The following is a 9,854-nucleotide window of genomic DNA, read 5'->3' as shown; positions in this document are numbered from 1 at the left end:
CATGATCAACACTGTACTAGATGTTCTGAATATGATGCCAGATATCAAATTTGATGTTAAAAGTCTAATATAAAAAGGTAAGGACTAAACAAACAGTCCCTTAGTGAAATTTTATTCTAATGTAGAAAGCATATAATAATTGTTGACACAAATAGCTGTACAATTATAATGAAAGTTTTCATGAAGAATGCTCAGTGTCAATTACAGCACAAAATATGCAAGGTCAGAAAGATTATGAAACTTACCAGAAAAAGATGCAATTAAACTAAGACTTCATAGATAAGGCAGAGCTACTTTGGAAAAGAGGGGAAGGATAGACACTCCACTGAGAGAGAAAGCAAATATAAGGCCTTTGGAGAGGAGGAATAAGGGTAGGTGTTGGAGATTAAAGTCAGTGTGCCTGCAACCAAGAGCTACAGCAAATGTGTGGCGTTAAGGTGGCTGGAGCCAGTAGGCAGAAGCCCAGTGAAAGCAGAGTGCTTGAGTCTTTGAAGCAGGGCCACAATATGATGAGACTGAGATTAGGAGAAAAGAATCCCATTCATGGTTCCATTTCAGTAGAGAGAGCAAACTGGAGAGTAGGCAGGTGTCCCAACTTGGCAGCAAGCAGCTATTTCAAGGCCATGAGAGAGGTGCTGATGGCTCTGGCAGACATAAAGAAAAGTCTGGCCTTTGGGGGGGGGGTTCCAGAAATAAAAGTTTTTAAAATTTGTTTTATTTGAATATGTGAGAGGGACAGTAATAAAAAAGCTAATCCTTATGTTTTAAATTGATTATCTGGTTTGTTGAATATAATATTCAGTAACAGAGAGATATTGGAATAATGATAATAATTTGGGAAAACAAAACAATCCCTAAAATCTGAATAGACATCTTTTTATACAACAAAATAAGTTTTGAAATTCAATCTCTGAAAATCTCTCTCTCTCTCTCTCTCTCTCTCTCTTCTCTCTCTCTCTCTCTCTCTCTCTCTCTCTCTCTCTCTCTCTATCTCTCTCTCTCTAAGTTTGCAATCAAGCTGGGATCCACAATGATCAATGAAGGCAAAGACACTACAGAAATTCACAGTAACCACACACAGACAAAATAATTTTTTCTATTCACTGTGTGTGATCCATTCTTGTTTTGTTTTGCACTTTAACACTTTTGAAATTTGAACACATCTAACATCAGATAATCAACATTAATATCTATATACCTTTTTATGTTGAATTTATTGTTTCCTTTTTTCTTGAAGAATTGCCCTTCAAAATATGAAATATCTAAAAAATGAGTCAATTGAGAACCAAGAAAATCAATTATTCATTGTCATTCAATTAAAAACGATGACAATAGAAATCACCAACTGTATTTACTTAGATGCTGTTTTGAAAGACATTTAATATTAATCTCCATAATGTTAAGAAAAAAATGTTATTTTAAGCTATGATTGTATTTGGGAAATTTAGAAAACTACCCATATGTTCATTATTAAACACTATGTTTAGTAATATTTTTAGAAATATTTTAATCACATTAAAGTGGGTCTACATTTTTCTACTATTTGGGTGATGTTCAACTTCTTTAAAATTTTTCTGATAATAATATTTCCCCAAAGGGTAGATCCAACACAGCTCTACTATCTACTATCATATTTAAAAAAAATTAAGTTTTAATTTGTTCTATATGACAGCAGAATGCATTACAATTTATATTACACATATAACCACAATTTTTTTTATATCTCTGGTTGTACAAAGATGGTGAATGAGATGGACATCATTACACAACATAGTTTTAATGCAGACATGGTCCTGTAGCCACGTATTATTCTGTTTTGCTTTTATTTATATGCTCAAAGTGCCTTTTGTCTTGTAGAATCATTTTCTTTGATTTTATAAATTGACTAATGATTATAGAGAAATTTTATGTGTGAGGCATCAAAGTGTTTTCTATTAATTAGGTCATTTACAATATAGCATCCATTTTCTTTTACCCCCGAATTACAGAATGAAGGCAGAAAGTTAAGGAATGATCTAATTTTCATGCAGTTCATCATACCAGAGTCAAGGAGAAAAAAAAGAAAAATTTCCTGCACATGTACCTTATTTCTTGACATATGCAGCAATTCCATTGCTCACTTATGTTTTCTCCAAATTTAGTAATTTGCACAATATTCTTGAGTAGATTCCCCTCCTCAACAAATCTTTTCCCACTAACCTACATCTTATCTTTCCAACTTTCTATCAGTCTCAGTAGCTGTCCAAAAATGAATCATTCCTCTGTATTCTACACAATCTGGTTCTTCCAAAGTGAATTCAGCCTCATTCAATTAAATCTCATCCTCAAATATTTTAAAACATAGTAAAAAATTAAATAAATACAACAATGCATTAGGTTTACAGTTTCTTCCTCTGGCTGTTCACATGTCTTGTCACATGTCTTTGGTCAATATTCTCTGTGTTTGCATTCTTACATTTCCAATGTTTCATTAACTTTGGAAATTGTTTAAATCTACCCTCTTCCTTCTGTTTTTATCACTTATGCTAAGATTATTTCCAAACTGCATCAACATGTTGTGTTCTGTCTCTAGCATTTACCTTTGCAGATCTTCTCTCCTAGTAGTACTTGATCCTCTAAACTTTGTTCCTGCATTCACTTAATCCAAAGCATCATCACTACCTTCTGCAATGGCTTTTTAACTGAACTTCCTTCCATTACATGCAAGCTCTAGCTTATCATTTCTCCTAAAATTGCCAGACAGAGCTCTCTATGCCACATGTCTTATAATGCTTCCTATCTGTTTAAAAACCACTGGGATCCATGTATTATTCTTAGTTTTAAACTAAGCAGTTGTATGAGTTTTTTTTTCCTTGAAGATGATTATGCCAAAATATTCTTTTTAAAAGACTTTTCTAGCAACCTGCTGTTGTCATTTATACACTGAAATACAAAGTCTAATTTGCCTTTCAAGAATATAGATTAGATTTAGTGACTCACTTCTAATGAATAATAAGTAGTGAAAGAACATGGTATGATTATAAGACTGGGTTATAAAAGACAAAACATACAATAGAACCTAGCATCAACCAGAACAGATTCTAATCACAGTCCCAGTTGAGGTTTCAAGTGACAGCCAGCATCATCTACCTGCCCAACAACTGAATACTGGGGACTACAGAGGATTCTGAGTGTTGTTACTAAGTAGAGTAGAGGTGAATTTTTCCTGCCATGCCCTATTCAAAAACCAGATTTCTAAATGTTTTCATTGTTTTAAGCCACTAGGTTTTGGATTTTTATTTCTTATATAAACATAAACAAACAACAAAGAAATCTTAATTTTTTTAACCAGTCACCTTTATTTGGTGTTAATACTCAGGATATGAAAGAATTCAGCCATGAGGCCACTTTCATACTGGAGGCAGTCCCAATCAGGAGTACATAGTATACTCTCCACACTGACGCCTCTTCATTGGTACTTGCATCACCACTCATGCTTGAGGTACTGTTAAGAAAGGCAGTAGCTGAAAAGCAGCATGCTGCCATCACCATGTTGACACCTGCAATGCTCCCCTTCTTCACGTTGACGTACTTGTAACACTGGTAGTAACCTCTCTGAAATGCTCAGCAAATGCCTTTAGGGGAAAAATCCCACATCAATATCCACCTTGGGCACTCCCCTAGTTTGACATCCATGGGTTTCTTCTCTTTCACTGGCATGACTAATGTCATCTTAAAATCTTAGTGTCTGCTGAGCCAGGCCATGTAAGGTTCTTATCTTAATCTTTAACCTAACCTTCCACTCCATATTGCATACATAGCTTGAATTATATTAAACTGTCTGCACTTGCCCATAGATACTATATTTTTAGACACTGAAATATTTGAAGACATAAGACCTTAGGAAAGTTCTTTCTGAACACTTCCTAACAATTCTTCCATTTATGGAGAAAGTACTATTAGTTAAAATTCAATTCTTGACACCACTTCTCAGTGGCTTTCCATAATCCCCAGTTTGCATTAGAAATCCATTTCTCTCTTTTACCTTAACATCAAATATAACTTGTGTTGGATTAATAGCAAAATGGATAAATGCTCTGTAAGTGTAGTTCATGCAATTAACACATACAATCTGTCAGAATATGATCATCAAAATGTTGTAAATTATTTGTTACATTTATAGGAAAAGTCAGCCTTTCTAGCTAGTATTAATTTTACAAGCTAAAATGTGAGCTGTCAGTAACAACTGAAGCAGTGTTAGCTCTGCTCTATTTGTTTTTATTCTTTGGAGAAATACAGTTGGATGATGATTCCATTCAGGAATTATAATCATACCATATCAGACACCTAGGTAGTAGCCACAACACTGATATTTTATTGTTGCCTTCAAATTCAATTAAAAGTAAACCATTTCTTTGCAGCTCTTTGATGTGTAAAAATGTTCTTCTCTGAGATTTGAGTCATGGATACAGATCTTGCTTTGTAAACCTAATCTCCTCATGGCTCAACTCTTCTGTCTGTGCTCTCATTATCTTTCCTCTGAACTCGACCTCTTCTACAACCTTATCTCCTTTCCCAGTGCAGCTTTCTCCAATCATATTTTTTTTCTAACCATGCCACTTTCTTTCTTCTCTTCCCTATGAGTTCATACCCTGTGGGTATACCTGTGGCAAATTGTTATGCTTCCTTTAACCATGACAGATAATTCACAGGGGTCCTGGAAAAATCTCTATGGCTCTAACATTCACAGCTGTTCTATGAATTTAAAATTAATTGAGACTATGGTTCAGTGATACTTTTGTCATTTTCCTGGGTTTAAAAAAAAGATATTGGTTGTGCGATCTTATTTTTGTGATAGTATTTTATTTGAATAGTCACAGAAAAAAACTGCATAGACCCATCATTATATATAAATTTCAAGTTTTAAATTTCACACTTACAAAATGGCAAATATTAGAAAGGAATGATAGAATGTTGAGTGAAATCCTATACAATGTGAGATTAGATTTGTGCATGACATGACTTTTTTAAAAAATAGCTTATTTATTTATTTAGGCAATACTGGGGACACAAACAGAGGACCTGTGCTTACCACGCAAGCACTGAGCCACACCCAGCCCATAACTGAATATTTTTTTACCAAAATCTGGCTTATTTTTATTTTAAATGTAAACAATTAAATAAATTTAGTTGTTTATGATAAAAAATTCAGGTGTTTATGATTAAAAAAATCTTTGTTTTTTCTTTTGTAATCAAAATTACACAAAGTCGGATATGGGTTGCATGATAAAGCAACAGTTAATGTATAGCTATGTAACATAGGAAATATTCAGGAACCTTGATAATACTTTTAGATTTCTCAATAAATAAAAATATAATTCCCCTACTAAATATTCAGGCCCTAGGTTTTACACCATTCTCTTTATTTTCATATTATATTTCATTCATTGGGGTCAGCCAAAAATGTGGTATCCAGAGTGATCATGTCCAATCAATCAAGTAAAAATAGACTTTTCAGCATGTATTTATGCACAAATGCCCTTTGTATAAGACAAGAAAGGACTACAGAGGTTGCAAACATATTATTTTCTCTCTGATTTAAAATATCCCCTGAAATTCTTCAGGAATTCTGAAAATGCTCCTGGGAATCTCTTGGTATTTAGTGTTTGAAATATTAATTATTAAAAATAATCCAAAATGTGAAAATGAGATATTCTTGACATTAAAATGGTCTGCCTTACAAATGGTAGATTACCAAATTCAAGTTTGTGAGGATTCATATAAAGATATTGAAGTTTTCATAGACCCACAGAGGATTTGTTCATTTACATTTGAGCAATTATCTTCCACATAATCTGAACATTTGTTTAAAACCAGTAATGTTTACACATGTTTTTCCTTCTAAATAACTATTTGTTTCTATAATAAAAAAATAATAATGCACTAGACAGTAAAAGAGTTAAATTTTTATTTCATAGGATTTATGAATATGAAGAAGAGAGTTTGAAGTTGTCAAATACTTTTCTTCAGGCCCCAATGAGTAGGGTAGCTATCCTTATATGCTAATGTGAAATATTATGAATCTTTACCCAGGCAGTGAACTTTGGAGTAATTTAGATGAAGAAGTCCACAAGAAGAGGTGGGGGAGGGAGGGTGAGGGACATTTACTATATGTTTAATGAATGTTTGGTAATCCTAGTAGATTTTATGTAATTTTCAGCATTAATCTGGACTTTATAACCACTTTATGCCCTTTAGTAAGACAAGTCAATTCTCTGGGTTTATTTCTGATACCTAGGAGTGTTATGAACTGACTGGGAAGGTTTTTAAGAATTAAAACATGTAAGTCTGGGCTGGGGTTGTACCTCAGTTTAGAGTGCTTTCCTGGCATATGTGAGGCACTGGGTTTGATCCTGAGCCTAAATAGATAAGTAAAATAAAGATATTGTGTCCACCTACAACTAAAAAAAAATTAAAAAATAATATGAGTCTTAGGTACCTATTTATGAATAACCATACACATATTTTAAAACATAATTTGAGGGGTTTGAGATATAGCTCAGTTAGTAGAGTGCTTGCCTTCTTGCATGTACAAGGATATGGGTTCAATCCCAAGCACCACCAAAAAAAAAAAATGAAATAAAAAATAAAAAATAAATAAAACATAATTTGTTCAGAAATTTTATGTATGTAATCGAAAAGACTGATGTGATTAATTCATAGATCTTAATTGTTGTCTTAAATGCTTTTGAATGTGAAATATTATGTATTTCTTCACAGTAATATTAATTTCATTAAATAAAAATTCATCACATTCTCCCAAAGATCACCAAAATATTTATGGAAAAATCAAGCACAAGAAAACTTTACAAATAAAAATATTTTCAAAAAGTGGGTAAAAGTCACTTTAATTTCTAATAGTTTCATTTGAAAAATTATCATTTTCTCTTTTTTTTTAAAGAGAGAGTGGGAGAGAGAGAGAGAGAGAGAGAAAATTTTTTTAATATTTATTTTTTAGTTCTCGGCGGACACAGCATCTTTGTTTTGTATGTGGTGCTGAGGATCGAACCCGGGCTGCATGCATACCAGGCAAGCGCGCTACCACCTGAGCCAAATCCCCAGCCCTCATTTTCTCTTAATTAAGAAATTATGTCATAAAAGTTTTCTGTGCAGCGCAGTAAATAACTTATTAAGGAATTATTTGTTTGACCAAAATTTAGAAGTTGTTTAGAATAAAAACAAAACATTGAGTTGGGCATGGTGATACACACCTGTAATCCTAGAGGCTTGGGAAGCTAAGGCAGGACAATTGAAAGTTCAAAGCCAGCCTCAGCAATTTTGTGAGGCCCTATGCAATTTAATGAGGCCCTATGCAATTCAGCCTCAGCAAGTTAGTGAGGCCCTATGCCAAAGTGTCTCAAATAAAGAAACAAACAAACAAAAATAAAACTTTAAAAGGGCTGGAGATATGTGGGAATGTGGATGTAGCTTAGTGGTTTAGCACCCCTGGGGTTAATACCTGTACCAAAAAAAAAAGAATATTTTTTATTTTTCTTATTTCTTTTCAAGTATTTAGCTAAAAGGATTTAAATGTTTTATTTTAGTAATACACTGGGAGACCAAATTTATAATATATTTTCAATGGTGTCTTCATTATGTATATCATATAAATAATTTTCTTTAAAAAATATGAAATGTTCATTAAATTAAAGCTGAACTTTCAAAACCTGCACTGTAGAATTAGGTTAGCAAGGTTTTGTTTGTTTGTTTCATTTTTGTTTTTGCATTAGATCTTTTCTATTGTACTCTAGTATATATCCCATCCTAAATTTTTAGACTATGTGTTATTCATGTCACCTTACATTAAAGCTTGAAGTTACATTTTTTTTTCCTGTGCCATTTTTGGTTAGTTTAATGCAGTCAGTTGGAGAAAGAAGCCTGAGAAGGAGTCCCTCAGAGTTAGGCCTGAAGACTGAGTGCAAATACTCTCAAGGCCTAACCTTGAACAGCAATCAGAAAACTTGAAAGAAATCACTTAGTATGGACTCAGTAAGGTCAGCTCTATCCTGGTGCCCTTTTACTGAGGTCCCAAGGAAAAATGGGCACTACAGGTAAGAAGCTGATAGAACTAGAGCTATGTGACTTAGGCAGTCACTGAACAGAATGGAAGCTCTTAACACTATCCTGTAGATAATGGACATGTCTCCACCTTTACAGGAAGCAGGGCTAAGTAAATCCCTAATGATTTCAGGTTAGGAAAGATCTTGACTCATATAACTCATGGTAGAAGCTATATGTTCTACTCTGAACTATGTACAGCATAGATCCAAAAGACTCAGATGTATGCTGTACATACTTCAGAGTAGAACATATAGCTTCTACAAATTGAACAACTGAAACAAAGGGTTTGCATTTGCTGCTGCTCCAAGGTATAATCACAGATTTCTTCAGCAAATTCTGATTTTCAGGTGAAGTATTTCTTGATGGAAAGAAGGCTAGAGGCAGATCTTTCTTGAATACAGAATATGGGTTTCCATAGACAAGACTTGTTACATTTAAATGAAGCATTGAATAAAGTATTTTAGGCCACAAACATATTAAGGCTGGTATCATGTCTCAATAATAAGTGTATTTTCTCCAGTGCCTTACATAGAATATGTCATTAATAGCCATTTTTATTTCAATTAATTAACTATGGTGTAGAATCATATCTGATTAAGTAGACCTCAAAATATAATTCTTACTTAAAATGTAAAATATTTGCTGTACAATTTGAGTGGAAGTGAGCATTCATTATCTAGACGGCTAATTTAAATTTTGGCGTGGATTGGAGCCTCAAGACCAACCTTTAGATTGAGCTGATAAGTCTCTGCTGTGTTGGGTCTTCTTGTTACATGGTTAATCCCCCCTCATCATAGCAAAATTCATCACAACTATTCAGATCATTAATCTTCCTGCTATTTTTATTCAAATGGTTGATTTTGATGAACTTAATAGGAGGATAATAAATCCAGGCAATTTGCCTATGAATGTAATTCCCTTGCTAATGTATACCTGCCACCCAGGCACAAGGCACATCCCATAGGGCTTCCCCTTGGAATGATTTCCTTCACTCTCAAGACACTTTTTTTAAAGTAATTAATTCATTTTTATTCCAATTTGTTATATATGATAGTAGAATGCATTAAAATTTATATTACACATATAGAACACAATTTTTATCTCTGGTTGTATACAAAGTATATTCATACCATTTATGTTTTCATACATGTACTTAGGGTAATGATGTCCATCTCATTTCACCATGTTTTTTACCCCATTGTCTCTCTCTTCCCCTCCCACCAGTTTGCCCTATCTAGATTTCATCTAATCCTCCAACGCTCCACTCCCAACTCCACTATGAATCAACCTTCCTATATCAGAGAAAATATTTGGCAACTGTTTTGGGGGATTGGCTAACTTCACTTAGCATTATATTCTCCAACTCCATCCATTTACCTGAAAATGCCATGATTTTATTCTCTTTTATTCCTGAGTAATATTCCATTGTGTATATATACCACAGTTTCTTTACCCATTTATCTAGGTTGGTTTCACAGTTTAGCTATTGTGAATTGTGCTGCTATAAACATTGATGTGACTGTGTCCCTGTAGTATGCTGTTTTTTTTCTTAAATAGAGAGAGTGTAAGTGTGTGTGTGTGTGTGTGTGTGTGTGTGAGAGAGAGAGAGAGAGAGAGAGAGAGAGAGAGAGAATTTTTTAATGTTTATTTATTTAGTTTTTTTAGTTTTTTAGTTTTTTAGTTTTTTTTAGTTTTCAGCGAACACAACATCTTTTTTTTAAAGAGAGATGTGAGAGAGAATTTTTAAATATTTA

The 9,854-nt window shown here is 33.4% G+C and overlaps 1 pseudogene; it reads right to left on the bottom strand.

Annotated features, from left to right (window-relative positions):
- Positions 1–3,463: 3,463 nt before the first annotated feature.
- LOC143386210 (ATP synthase F(0) complex subunit f, mitochondrial pseudogene) lies at positions 3,464–3,711 on the bottom strand (annotated as a pseudogene).
- Positions 3,712–9,854: the final 6,143 nt, after the last annotated feature.

This window comes from Callospermophilus lateralis, unplaced genomic scaffold (assembly GCF_048772815.1).
Source record: "Callospermophilus lateralis isolate mCalLat2 unplaced genomic scaffold, mCalLat2.hap1 Scaffold_615, whole genome shotgun sequence".
NCBI classification, from domain to species: domain Eukaryota; kingdom Metazoa; phylum Chordata; class Mammalia; order Rodentia; family Sciuridae; genus Callospermophilus; species Callospermophilus lateralis.
Note: the sequence above shows the minus strand (reverse complement) of the source record. Positions and strands in the feature narration are given on the sequence as shown.